General features: G+C 46.8%; 1 protein-coding gene across 1 annotated transcript in view; it reads left to right on the forward strand.

Moving 5' to 3' along the window:
* Positions 1–452: 452 nt before the first annotated feature.
* The window catches only part of TBCEL (tubulin folding cofactor E like), a 73,297-nt gene continuing 59,790 nt past the window's right edge, over positions 453–13,959 (forward strand). Inside the window, exon 1 of the mRNA XM_070399892.1 lies at positions 453–611. The gene's annotated coding sequence lies outside the window, so the exon portion shown is untranslated. The remainder of the gene's footprint in view (positions 612–13,959) is intronic.

Consider the following 13,959-nt stretch of genomic DNA (forward strand, 5'->3'; position numbering starts at 1 on the left):
GGCCTTAGGAAGGGGACGCAGCATGGCGGCCAGAGCGCTCCTCATCCTCACGCAACCGCATCTTGGGATGGGGTTGGATTCCAGCCTAGAGGGCACCTGTGAGGACACTGACGCGAGACAGGAAGTGAGTTGGTCAGGGTCCCACCGCAACTTAGTGACAACCAGGACACCATTCCAAGTGCGTCTGGAGGGCTCAACCCGGTGCTCGCTCCCGTCAGGCCGCAGCCGCCAGCAGCCAGGCTGCTCCGACACCTGCGCTCCTCGGCACCAGCGGTCCCCTCCGGACGCGCGAGAGGCAGAGCATCACAGGCCTCTCCCGGGGACAACTCCGCGCGGGCCCGCCGCCAAGGCAACGCGAGCGGGGTGAGGACCAGCTCCTCCGGCCCCGCCCACCACGCAGAGGACGTGGACTGCGCCCGGGTCACGTGGAGGTGTGGGGCCTGACAGCTGCTTCCGGGTCAGGCCAGGACGCCGGGCTCCTGTGCCCGCGCTGGGAACGAGGCCGAGCGGGTCGGGCCGCGGGGACCGGGCCGAGGCCGAGCCGAGCGGCTCCGCGGTGGCGGCCGGGAGGGGGGAGGACCGCGCAGAGCTCCCGCCTCCCGGGCTGAGGGGTGAGTGGAGCCGGCGCCGCCTTCTGGGGGCCCGCGGCCCAGGCGCCCCTCGGAAGCCGAGGCGGGGCCGGGGGAGCGGCGGGGGACGGGCCTGCCCGGGAGGAGGGCGGGCGGCCTGGCCGGTGGGCGCCGCGGGGGCCCAGGCTGGAGGGGCGGCCCGCCCGTGCGAGCTCCCGAGAGTCGGGGCGCCTCCTGGGCCCGGGGCGTGTGGCGGGGAGCGGCCGTGGCCGGCCGAGGGGGCGAGGCCTCTGGGCCGCTGTCTCCAGGGCAGGGACCCTGGTCCCCGATCCGCTGAAGCCAGAACCAGACGGGCGCCCGCGTCCCCGCGGAAGCCCCGGCGCTAGGCCTCCCCCAGGGCGAAGGGAGCAGCAGAGTCGCCGTGCCCCGCGCTGGGGGATGCGGGCGCGGGGCCTGGGGTCACGGGGCCTGCAGGGCCGGGCCTCTCCGAGGGGCTGGGCGCCGAGTCCTGGACTTGCGGTGGGAAGCCGGTCGGCCCTGGTGAGGCCGAGAGGGTGCCCGCTGCTCCTGGGGCAGGGGTGCTGGGAGCGCAGATGAGAAAGTGGGTGGCCGCCGGGCTGCCGACTTCAGGGAGGAAGGAGGGCTCCGCTCCGGTTGCTCACCTGCCGGGAGGCTGCAGGCCCCGCCAAGGCTGCTGGGGGAGTGATTGCTCTTGCGAGTGGAGCCAGGCGCGTCCGGCTCCTTCTTCGCGCTGCAGGGAGCTCCCTTTGGCTTCCAGGAGGCATGCTGAGCGGAGACTTTGTGTAGCAGCTGAGGACTGTGGAAAGCATCCAGCCCTGGGTCCCGAGCCATCAGACCTAGATCTCTGGAGTAGGAGCTTTCAAACTTCTTTTTTTAAAACCGTGCTCCTAGAGAGAAGTACATTTAGTATCACGATCCAGTACATACCTACGTATGAATGAAAAGTTCCACAAAGCAGTGTTTATCCTTATTACATGTGATGCAGTCCAATAATTTCTATTACATTTCATTCCCTTTAATTAAAAATGCTAAATTCACTAAATCGATTTATGGGTCCCAAATTGCAGTTTGAAAAATCCTGTCTCCAAGGCACATTTCTTTGGCTTCAATTACTGCCCTGTATTGTCTGCTGCTAGCGAGCAAGGATGGTTACCCGACTTGGATCCTGAGGGTGTTGGGGAGGGACCACCCAGGTGTAGTTGACTGCTTCATTTGTTTAAATATATATCATATTTGACTGCTGTTTTGTACCATAATCTTAATCATTGATGTCTTAATTTGATTGATCATTTGATGAAATAAGTATGTTCTTTAATTTTCTCTATCCTTTGCTGTGTCTGAGAAATAGGAGAGGTCTAGTTTCATTGAGTTGACTTATCTCTACAACATAGTAAGGTAATTTTATTTTAATGTTACAGTGCTGTAAGCATACACTGATTTCCTTTTCTGCTATTTAAAGAAATATCAAGCTGAATAATTAATATATTGAACTAGAGCCTCAGTGCACGGAATTCATGCACTGGGCGGGGGCATCCCTCAGCCCCGCCTGCACCCTCTCACAGTCCAGGACCCCTCAGGGGATGTCCGCCTGCTGGCTAAGGCCCGATCCCTGGGACCTGCTTGCTTCTTACCACTCATCTCACTGCTCCTTAGCAGCAGGCTCCTTACTGCTCAGCTGCTCCTTAGTGCTGCAGTGGAAGTGGGAGAGGCTCCCAGCACCGCTGCTGCGCTTTCTAGTCATGAGCCCGGCTTCTGGTTGAGTGGCACTCCCCCTGTGGGAGCACACTGACCACCAGAGGGCAGCTCCTGTGTTGAGTATCTGCCCCTGGTGGTCAGTGTGCATCATAGCAACTGGTCATTCTGCTCTTCTAATATTTGCATATTAGCCTTTTATTATATAGGATACTTCTACATAATTGAATGTATATGGTTTTGGTATATATTTTAAACTTAAGTATAACTTTGAATCAGGTAACATCATTATTCCCCCCCCACCCAAGGAAAATGTTGTTTTTATCTGTTTATAAATCAGTGAGGCCCTTATATGATAGTATTGTAACAAACATTAAAGAGTGTTGGTGACCAAGTGAGAAGCCTGCATGTGTTGCTCTGTTTAAAGTTCTTTTAAAAGTTGTCACACAGCCTATTGCTACAGAATGTTGAGTGTCAAATGATGTTACCTGATTTCAGTAGGTCAATTTATAGGGCATATATTTAAGACCAGTTTAATGGTGTTAATTTTTGTTGAGGATGCCTCCATATTATTTGGAACATGGAAAGCAAAGGCACAGCCATCAGGGAAGAATTGCTCAAATTAAACTTAATCAGTGGGGCCACATTAGATGCCTTAAGAAAGATGTTTATCATCTTTAAACTTTGTATGTTGTAAAATATATCTTTCTTAACTACTTATTGACTATATCTTGGTTATTGATGAGCGAACTGTGTGTTGTCATGTACTAGTCATCCTTTAAATTATCTTTTAATCAGATAAATAGTTGTTTTAAAATATTTAGCTCTAAAACGTTTTTTTTGATGGTAAGTATTTGAAACATGAAGGAAGATTCTCATTAATTTTTTTTTTTTCTGGGAATTTCAATAAACAGTTGTGGAGAATTTACCCTGGTGAATGTGTGTACTTTTTTATAGTTTTCATTTCTTTTGAACCTCAGACTTCTAAATGATCTTTTCCCCTTCTAATTTTTGCTTCTAAACTGGTGAGTTTGGAAATTCAAATCTTACATTGTTAGAACTTTATGTAAAATAAGATTGTATAGCTCTGAGTACTGTTCTTTATATATAACTAGAGGCCCAGTGCACAAAAATTTGTGCACTCGGCGGGGGGGGGGGGGGTCCCTCAGCCCAGCCTATGCCCTCTTGCAGTCTGGGACCCCTCGGTGGATGTCCACCTGCTGGCTGAGGCCCGCTCCCCGGGGGATCGGGCCCAAGCTGGCAGTCAGACATTCCTCTGGCAGCCCGGCAGTCCTTGGATGTCCACTTACCAGCAGGGAGCAGACCTAAGCTGCAGTCGGACATTCTTAGTGCTGCTGAGGAGGTGGGAGAGGCTCCCGCCACCACTGCTGTGCTGGCAGCCATCAGCCTGGCTTGTGGCTGAGCAGAGCTCCCCCTGTGGGAGCGCACTGACCACTAGGGGACAGCTCCTGCATTGAGCATCTGCCCCCTGGTGGTCAGTGTATGTCATAGTGACCAGTCATCCCCAGTCGTTCTGCTGTTAAGGTCAATTTGCATATTACCCTTTTATTATATAGGATAGAGGCCTGGTGCACGGGTGGGGGCCAGCTGGTTTGCCCTGAAGGGTGTCCCGGATCAGGGTGGGGGTCCCGCTGGGGTGCCTGGCCAGCCTGGGTGAGGGGCTGATGGCTGTTTGCAGGCTGGTCACACCCCCTTCAGGGTGGGGGTCCCCACTGGGGTGCCTGGCCAGCCTGGGTGAAGGGCTGATGGCTGTTTGCAGCTGGTCACACCCCCTTCAGGGTGGGGGTCCCCAATGGGGTGCCTGGCCAGTCTAGGTGAAGGGCTGAGGACTGGCCAAGCCCCCCCGGCGACAGAAGCTCCCAGCTTCTCCTTTTTTTCTTTTTATTCTGGGATTTATTTACCTTCTATAATTGAAACTTTGTAGCCTTGAGTGGAGCTCAGAGCCGGCCAGGGCGGGCGGGAAGCTTGGCTTTCTCCATCACTGGGGCAACCAAGCCTCCTCCTTGCTCCAGCTCCGTGGCTGCCGGACGCCATCTTGGTTGGGTTAATTTGCATATAATCACTCTGATTGGCTGGTGGGCGTGGCTTAAGGCATAGCGAAGGTACAGTCAATTTGCATGTTTGCCTTTTATTAGTGTAGATATGTATATATGTATAATATATAAATTACTAATATTTTTTAGTATCTGAACTATACATATGTATTTTGGCTACTCCGAGGCCTATTTATTGATCTCTTAATCATGGGCTGCTTTTTGAGTAAATGAACTCTACATATTTTGAGCCTCATCAGCTGTAATAAGAAAAAGTTCTTAAAAGCTAATATGAATCTGACAGTGATACAAGTTGTACTTAAGGGGTGAAGAAATCATTTAGCTGTAATTGTTGCCTTTGCCTTACATGCAATTAAGCATTAAAAGTTACCATTCCTCCTGTTTTTAACTTTTTCATGATCCTGTTTTGACTCTTATTTCTTTGAGATTAGAATGTAAACAGTCTAACTACTCCCATTGTCTTATTCTAGGTCTGCATGATCTTGCATAGCTTCAGAGAATGTTGTTGTCCTTTATCATTTCCTTCCTCAAAACCATTAGCAGCATCCCAGTGAGGGCACTGTATAGGTTGACATTGAGGTCATTCCACAGCCTCTACTCTTCTTCTGACATGTTTTCCATTCTGAAATGCAAATCCTCTATTTTTGCTAAGTGGTTTACTCATTCTACCTTCCTTTATATATAACACTAGAGGGCTGGTGCATGAAATTTGTGCACTGTGTGGGGGGGTGTCCCTCAGCCCAGCCTGAACTCTCTCCAATCTGGGACCCCTTGGGGGATGTCCGACTGCCGATTTAGGCCTGAACCAGCAGTCGGACATCCCTCTCACAGCCTGGGACTGCTGGCTCCTAACTGCTCGCTTGCCTGCCTGATTGCCCCTAAACGCTTCCGCCTGCCGGCCTGATTGCCCCCAACTGCCCTTCCCTGCCGGCCCGGTCACCCCCAACTCCCCTCCCCTGCAGGCCTTGTCCCCCACAACTGCCCTCCCCTGCTGGCCCGGTCGCCCCAAATTGCCCTCCCCTGCAGGCCTCTTTCCCCCACAACTGCCCTCCCTTGCCGGCCTAGTTGCCCCCAACTTCCCTCCCCTGCTGGCCCAGTCAGCCCTAACTGCCCTCCCCTGATGTCCTGGTCGCCCCTAACTGCCCTCCCCTGCTTGCCATCTTGTGGCGGCCATCTTGTGCGAGGGTGTGATGGCAATTTGCATATTACCTCTTTATTATATAGGATTATTCCTGAAAGTCTGCAGGAAATGTCTTTTCTTTCCTCATGAAAAGCTACTTACTTTTATTTCGTAATTGATGACTCTTCTTTCTTGACGTCTCTCTTTTCTGTACTGTCTGCACTGCTTTTCTTGAATTGCTTTGTATTGTTTGTGTACCTTGTTTTTACCCTTTTAGATTGTAAACTCATAATAGACAGGAAGCTCAGATATCTTTGAATCTCTAGGACACCTAGCACAGGGTTTATGAGAGCTTGGTTCCTGGATCATGTGACTCAGAATTAACTGCATTTATGGTTAAATTGTAGCTCTCTGAAAATTGTGCCCTAGACTTACTGAATCAAATTCTAGGTATGTGACTTGCAATTCTTCCGTTCAGTAAAATTTGAGCATCACTGACCTAGCGTATACTTTAAGGTACAGTAGGTACATTCATATAATTTTTGTTTCAAGTAATATCAATGAACTGAGCAGCCAGTAGGCTGGCTTACTCTTTTAGGGCTTTGGAGTCAGGCAGCCTAGATTTGAATCCTGTCTCACTAGCCCTCTATAATAATAAAAGCATAATATGTTAATTAGACCAGACATCCTTCTGGACGAAGCCGCGGCAGCAGGCAGAGACACAGGCAGCTGCTGTGGAGGTGGAGGTGGAGGTGGAGAACCTTGCATGAATTTCATGCATGAAGCCTCTAGTCTGACTATAACATTTCTGCCTTAGTTTTCCAATCTGTTAAATGGGATTAATAATAGTACCTTTCATCAGGATGTTATATAATTGAACATATGTAAAACAACATAATACAAGACACATAATAAAACTCAAAAGATTGTATCTGTTTTTAAAAGGATGATCAGCCTGCAATGGTCATTGAAGTAATGAAAAGTGAGACTAGGTTCCATGTCAATCATTGTTAATTGCTCTTGGTTATCAGATAGTGTTTTAAGTCATAGAGGTGTTTTGCTTTAGGATTTTGGTATCAAATTAGCATGTCAGTTTTTTTCCTCTTCATCGCCCCATTGCCTGAAGGATAAAATGCAAACGTTTCAACAGAGAGCTGCCCCTCAGCACCTGGCCCTGCCAGCCAACTTCCTCTCCAGCCCTCTTCCCACACACTCTGTGGCAGCGACGCCACATTTCTCACTGACACGTATTTGGGCCTTTCCATGTGCTATACTCTAGGGAAAGATGTGGCTCTCTGCTAAGACTCATCCTTCGTGAGGAGAGTCACTCCGTGGTGTTCTCAAAGGGCTTTGTACATTCTTTGTATCACCTTTGTGTACATCTGTCTTCTTGTGGAGGGAAAAGGATTTTGTCCTAAAATATGTTCCCAGTACATTTTAAATAATTAGTCCACCTCTATTAGAGGTGGGAGATGTTTAGTTGTAATTTGACTCAGATAAGCTTTGTGTTTGGAGTTTTCTACTCTCAGCTTTCATCATAACTACTATTATTGACTACTTACCACATGACAGGCACAGCTAGATGTTTTAAAAACTTTAATCTTCACTATGACTCTATGAAATAACTATTAATAGCTCTATTTTACAAGTGAGGAAATAGGCATAGAGAGGAAGGTAACTTGCTCAAATTTCAATGTTGATTCATAATTGAACTCAGGCCAAACTGAAGCTCACGCTCTTAACCATAGTATTCTTCTAAGAACAGGAGATTTAGGCCTGACCAGTTCGCTCAATGGTTAGAGTGTCACCCTGCACACCAAAGGATCACAGGTTCCATTCCCAGTCAAGGGCATGTACCTGGGTTGCAGGTTGGATCCCCAGCCCTAGTCTAGGTGCATGGGGGAGGCAACCAATCCATGTTTCTCTTTCTCTTCCCCTCACTCCCTTCCTCTCTCTAAAAATCAGTGGAAAAATATCCCTGGGTGAGGATTAACACCAAAAAGAGATTAGGAGATGAAGCAGATGACAGGCTGCTGGAGCTCAGGGCTGTGCCTGTGTGAAGCCTGGGCTGACTGGGATCTGTTATTGGTACTTTAGAGACAGAGTATTTAAACTAAAACTCTTCTTAGATTAATGCTTTTCCAGTGGTTTTCAATAGTCCCTTTCCATCCTGTCATACTCCTGATTGGAATACTTGATTTTCATTTCATTGCCAGAAGATATTCATGTTTATTCTCAGTAAAATTCACTTTTTCATTCATCCAACGAGTATTTGTTGCCATGTGGCAGACACTGTTCCCTGTAACACTGGACCAGACTGATGTCTCCTGATTTTGTGGGTTCGGTTCTGGGGGAGAGGGACCTAGAACCAAGACAAAGAGAAGTGCTGTAACAGAATGAAAGAGGGTGAGATGATGAGTGATGGAAAGTAGCAGTGGTGCTGTTTTTGATCGGGTCCTCAGAGGCAGCCTGGTAAGAAGATAGCCTTTCTGTTTAAATTTGAGGCTTAAAGCTGAGATGAAGCCAGCTAAGCCCAGAGCCAGGGAAAGGGCACGCATCCCTGTGAACCCACTGAGAGGCGGGTGTCACCTGATAGGCGAGGGAAAGAGTGGAAGAAGTAGTGTAAGAGGTAGAGAACAGATTAAATGAAGTCCTAAAGACTGTGATAAAGAGCTTGCGTTTTTTCCTAAGTATGAAGGTAAGCCATTGGAGAGTTTCAAGGACTTGATTGGACTTAAATTTTGAGAAGATCACTTGGCTGCTTCGTGGAGAATAAATTGTGCAGTCCTGAGTGAGAGGCTGATGGAGGCTTGGACCAGAAAAAGTGATGAAGATGGAGAGAATTGGGGTGTTTAGAGGTAGTTGATGGATCCTGCTGATTAATTACATGGGGTGTGAGAGGAAGACAAATCGAATATGACTGACGATAGGGACTGGTGGAGGAGGAGCAGGTTTGAGGAGGGAAGTAAGAGTTCTGTTTGCCCCTGATTACACATCCCCACCCTCCAAAGATACAATAATCTGAATTTTGTGCTTCTTATTCTCTGACTTTTCTTTATAGTTTTTACCACATGTATGTGGCCCTACACAATATGATGATTAATTTTCTATGGGTTTGAAATTTTAGTAAGTGGGATTATGTTGCACTTTTCCCTTGTGATTAGTTATTTTATTCATTCTCCAGGAAGCAGTCCTGGGGAATTGTCAATTGTTAATTTCCATCCTGTGTAACTTCATCTTCTGAACATAACACCATTATCCAACTGCCTATTATTGGATGCAAGACCCTTTTTGTTTTCCACCAGGACTTTGTAATTTCAAAACACACTGTTGTGGACATTTTTTGCTTTTCTCCTGGTCACCCGAGAAGAATTGCTGTGTCACAGGGAGTGTGCGTCTATGTTCTGCAAGGTGTTTGTGTTCCCACCAGCAGTGGAGGAGTCCCTATTCTTCCACATTTTCTCCAGCACTTGGTGTTGTCAGAGTTTTTAAATTTTGCTGATTTATATAAAATGGTATTTCATTGAGAGTTTAATTTTTTATATTGGAATATTGAATTTGAACATCTTTCATACATATTTATTAATCATTCAAATTTTATCTTGTGTTAGATACTTGTTCATGTCTTTTGTCCATTCTTCTGTTGGGTTAGTTGCCTTTTTCGTACTGTTTTCAAGAGTTCTCTATATTAGTTACATGTGTTGTGAGTATCTTTTTCCAGTTGCCTTTTTAAGGGTTTAATGTCTTTTTCATGATCTAAAATTTTTCATTTTCTGGTCATTTTTTTCTTTATGAGTTCCTTTTGTGTTTTGTTTATGAAATATTTTCCTATATCAAGATCTTAAAGCTTTTCTATTAGAAAAATGTATTTTCTTCTTATAAGGATAAAATTTGCCTTTCACATTTTATCTGGGGTTGAGTTTTTCTAAGTTGTGAGGTGAGGATTAACTTTGATTTTCCCCACATTGATAGTCACTGTCTTGAGACCAGTTATTGAGTAGTTTAGCCTTTTGCTGTGAATCTCTATGCCACTTCTTGCCGTATTACAGCCACCTGTGTCTGCCCTGCCTTTTCTGTTTCATTGATCTGTGCCCCACTGGCCCCCACCCCCCACCTCATGCTTTTTTAACACGTACAGTCCATGCTTGTGATGTTTGTTATTCATGGTACATATATAAAGTTGCCACAAATACTGAATTAGTGAATCTGGAACCATTGCTCCCAGGGGAAATACACAGTTAGGTTCCTGCCAGCCTTTGGTCACAACGTTTTCATCAACTGATCAATACAAACCTGGTTCTTTATGTGTTTCGGGCTAAAGTAAACATCTTGTTCGATATATATTGTTAATTGTTAACTTTGAATTTATAGTGAGCAGCATTATAGTTCATGCCTAAATAAATTTAATATGTATTTTCTGTATGAGGCTCATCACAACCTTCTTACACGTAGGAACACTAGATGACACTTTAGCACTACATTTGGGGCCATTTTCAATAGTGAAATCACTTCAGAAAACGCACAGAGATATGGAAAACATGGCACTGAAAGATCGTGGAAAGGTCACTTGTGTACAGGCTGAGACGACAAGGCGGAGTGCCATCTTGTTCTACCTCAGCTGGAGCACACGTCGGGCTACTCATATTTTTTGTTGCTTTGGGAGTATTTGCAAATGTTCCAAGTTTTGAATAAAAATGCTCCAAATATTGCTTTTTGGATTGCCACGGATGCTAGTGCGCAGGTGGCTCTGCAGGTGAGGGACTTCCTGTTAATGAGGTTCGCCTTTACTATGAAATCTTGGCAGCGGGGGGAGGGGGGAGGGGGAAGGGAGGAGGGGAGTTTTTCAGAAAACCATTAATTTTAGCATTTCCCTTCCCATTCATGTTTACACACACCTTTACAATATTTTATTTTCAAAGAGCAGTTTAATGCAATGAATCTCTCAAATACTATGTTCTTATTGACAGATGCCGTTATCTTAAAAAAGAGACTCCTTTTTTGTGAATAATTTGTGATGTTTGTAATCATGATATTGATACCTAGTTCATAGCTAAATGAGCTAAGAATTTTAGGAAAGAATTGCAACTCTTAAAATCTTGAAAACAAGTCTAAATTATTAATCCCTTATTCTGATTTCTGAGGATCATATTATCTCATAGATACTGTTAATAACTTAAGACAGTGGTTCTCAACCTTCCTAATGCTGCGACCCTTTAATATCGTTCCTCATGTTGTGGTGACCCCCAACCATAAAATTATTTTCGTTGCTACTTCATAACTAATTTTGCTACTGTTATGAATCGTAATGTAAATATCTGATATGCAGAATGTATTTTCATTGTTACAAATTGAGCATAATTAAAGCATAGTGATTAATCACAAAAACAGTATGTAATTATATATGTGTCTTCCGATGGTCTTAGGCAACCCTTGTGAAAGGGTCGTTCAACCCCCAAAGGGGTCGCGACCCACAGGTTGGCGACCCACAGGTTGAGAACCACTGACTTAAGGTCTAAGTTTTGGAAAGGCAAGTGCCTTTTGGAGGTTGTAATTTAAATGTTAACTCTATAGTTCCTCATGAATTAGTGACATTTCTCCATGTGAACATTAGTAAAGGAGTCCAAGAAAAAATAAAGATCATAAATCAAATTTCCCATGAAATGCATTTATTGAGACTAATTTATCCCTTACTGTTTAAAAGCCTTCAGTGAATTGCTGGTGTTAATTTGATGAGTGTGCTGAGAGTAAGAACCAGAAATTTTGGACTTGACCTATGTTTGTTTTTTACATATTATATATTTTATTCATTAATTTTTAAAAATATTTTCCATTGTGGTAAAATATATATAACAAAATGTATCATTTTTTTAAAAAAGATTTTTTATTGATTTTTAGAGAAAAGGAGAGAGAGAGAGAGAGAGAGAGAGAGAGAGAGAAATGTTAATGTGAGAGTGACCCATCAATCCTACTAGGGATGGAGCCCATAATCTGGGCATGTGCCCTGATTGGGAATGGAACTGGCGACCTTTCAGTGTGTGGGATGACACCCAGCCAACTGAGCCACAATGGCCAGAGCTCATTTTTATCATGTTTAAGTGTAGAGTTCAGTGGTATCAAGTACATTCACATTGTTGTACAATCATCACCACAATCTATCTTCTTTAGGATTTTTTCATATTCCCAGACTGAAACTCTGTATCCATTAATCAATAACTCCCTATTCCCCACTCTTCCCGGCCCATAATTCTACTTTCTGTCTCTATGAATTTGATTACTGTATGATTCCACTTATATGAGCTATATAGCTCATATAAGTTAATCATACAGTAATTGTCCTTTTGTGTCTGGCTTATTTCTTTTAACAGTGTCTTCAAGATTCATCCATGTGTTAGCATGTATCAGAATTTCCTTCCTTTTCAAAGCTGAATAATATTCCATCATATTTACATAGAACATTTTGTTTATTCATTCATATGTCCATAGATATTTGAGTTGTTTCCATCTTTTGGCTATCTATACTAATAAAAGGGTAATATGCTAATTAGAACGGACATTTTCCAGACGTCCTTCCAGACAAAGCCACAGTGGCAGAGGGTGAGGCAGAAGCTGTTAGGGGCGATCAGGCCAGCAGGGGAGAGCAGTTAGGGGCGTTCAGGCTGACAGGGGAGCAGTTAGGGGTGATCTGGCTGGCAGGGGAGCAGTTAGGGGCGATCAGGCTGGCAGGCAGAGGTGGTTAGGGGTGATCAGGCAGGCAGGCAGAGGCAGTTAGGGGCAATCAGGCAGGCAGGCAGAGGTGGTTAGGGGCGATCAGGCAGGCAGGCAGGTGAGCGCTTAGGAGCCAGCTGTCCTGGATTGGAGAGGGTGCAGGCTGGGCTGAAGGACTCCCCCATGCATCAATTTCATGCACCAGGCTTTTATATATCTATAATAATAAAAGTGTAATATGCTAATTAGACTGGATGACCTTCCGGACAAAGCCAGGGCTGCGAGGGAAGCCGGGTCCCGGGTGCCAGAGGGAAGCCAGTGCCAGCAGCTGGGGGAAGGAAGGCCTATTCTTACACGAATTTCGTGCATCAGGCCTCTAGTATGTATATATAAGCCTAAGCAACCATTACGACTGAACGACCGGAACAACTGGTCGCTATGATGCATAGACCACCAGGGGGCAGATGCTCAATGCAGGAACTGCCCCCTGGTGGTCATTGTGCTCCTACAGCAGGAGCACTGCTCAGCCAGAAACCAGGCTCACGGCTGGCGAGCACAACTGAGGCGGTGGGAGCCTCTCCTACCTCCGCGGCAGCGCTACCAAGTGGCGGCAGTGGCAGGTGCAGTGGGGCTGGGAAGAGTGGCAGTGGAGCTGTGCTTGGCCCCGGCTGGGGCTCCTCCCCAGCTGCCTGCCTCTTTGGCACTGCTACACCCCTCAGTGGGATTTCGAACTGCTGGGGATTGGGCCAAAATTGGCAGTCCAACATCCCCTGGCGGGTCCCAGATTGTGAGAGGGCACAGGCCAGGCTGAGGGACCCCACCCATTTACAAATCTATGCACCAGGCCTCTAGTTGTGAATAATGCTGTTACGAACACTGGTGTACAAATATCTACTCAAGTCACTGCTTTCAGTTCTTTTGGTATATACCCAGAAGTGGGATTGCTGGATCATATGGTAATTCTATGTTTAATTTTTTGAGGATCTGCCATTCTGTTTTCCATAGCAGCTACACCATTTTATATTCTCACCAGCAATGCACGTATATTAATCTGTAGTTACTAAAGTATCTATTGTTTTGAAGTATGACATAAATTATTAATTCTTGCATATGAAATACACTAGAGGCCCGGTGCATGAAATTTGTGCACAGGTGCAGTCCCTAGGCCTGGCTGGTAGTCAAACTTTGAGTGTCTGGCATGGAAGGGCAGGTTCTAGCTGACCTCTGGGCCCTGGGCAGCACCTGGGCCCCCGTGCGCCCCCCTCCACCTGAGTCACGGCACCTGAGTCCCCACACGGAGATGCGGTGAGCACGGCCAGATACCACGGGGTGCAGCATGGACCTCTGGACCGCCCAGTGGTGTCTCACGGAAGCCGGGCATGCAGCACGCTCTCTCCCAGCCGGCATCATATGCCGGCTCCTGCGCAACCCATGGGGAGTCCAACCAGCCCCTATGGTCCTGGCAGCTGCAGCCCTGCTCACCTGGAAGAGGCCTTGCAGGTGCCGGGGGGGGTGGGGGGGTGGGCTCCTTGCAGGCACCCAGCACCTGAGCATGGGGGCTTCCCCAGAGTGTGAGCCCTGGCATCCTGAGGGTAGGTAGGGGGAATGAGAGCAAGCTCGGTGGACAGCCCGAATTCTAACCGCACCTCTGTCCCTGTCACCCACACCCCAGGTAGCCGGTGAGAGGTTACAGCCCCCCGCTCGGGCACTGCGGGTCACTGCCACCCACCCCCAGTTCCCCATCCCAGCCTGGGGCCCAGTCTAGATCGGGCGATCA

The sequence above is a fragment of the Myotis yumanensis genome, unplaced genomic scaffold (genome assembly GCF_028538775.1).
Source record: "Myotis yumanensis isolate MYYU_CA2020_CCGP unplaced genomic scaffold, mMyoYum1.0.hap1 SCAF_19, whole genome shotgun sequence".
In the NCBI taxonomy this organism is placed as follows: domain Eukaryota; kingdom Metazoa; phylum Chordata; class Mammalia; order Chiroptera; family Vespertilionidae; genus Myotis; species Myotis yumanensis.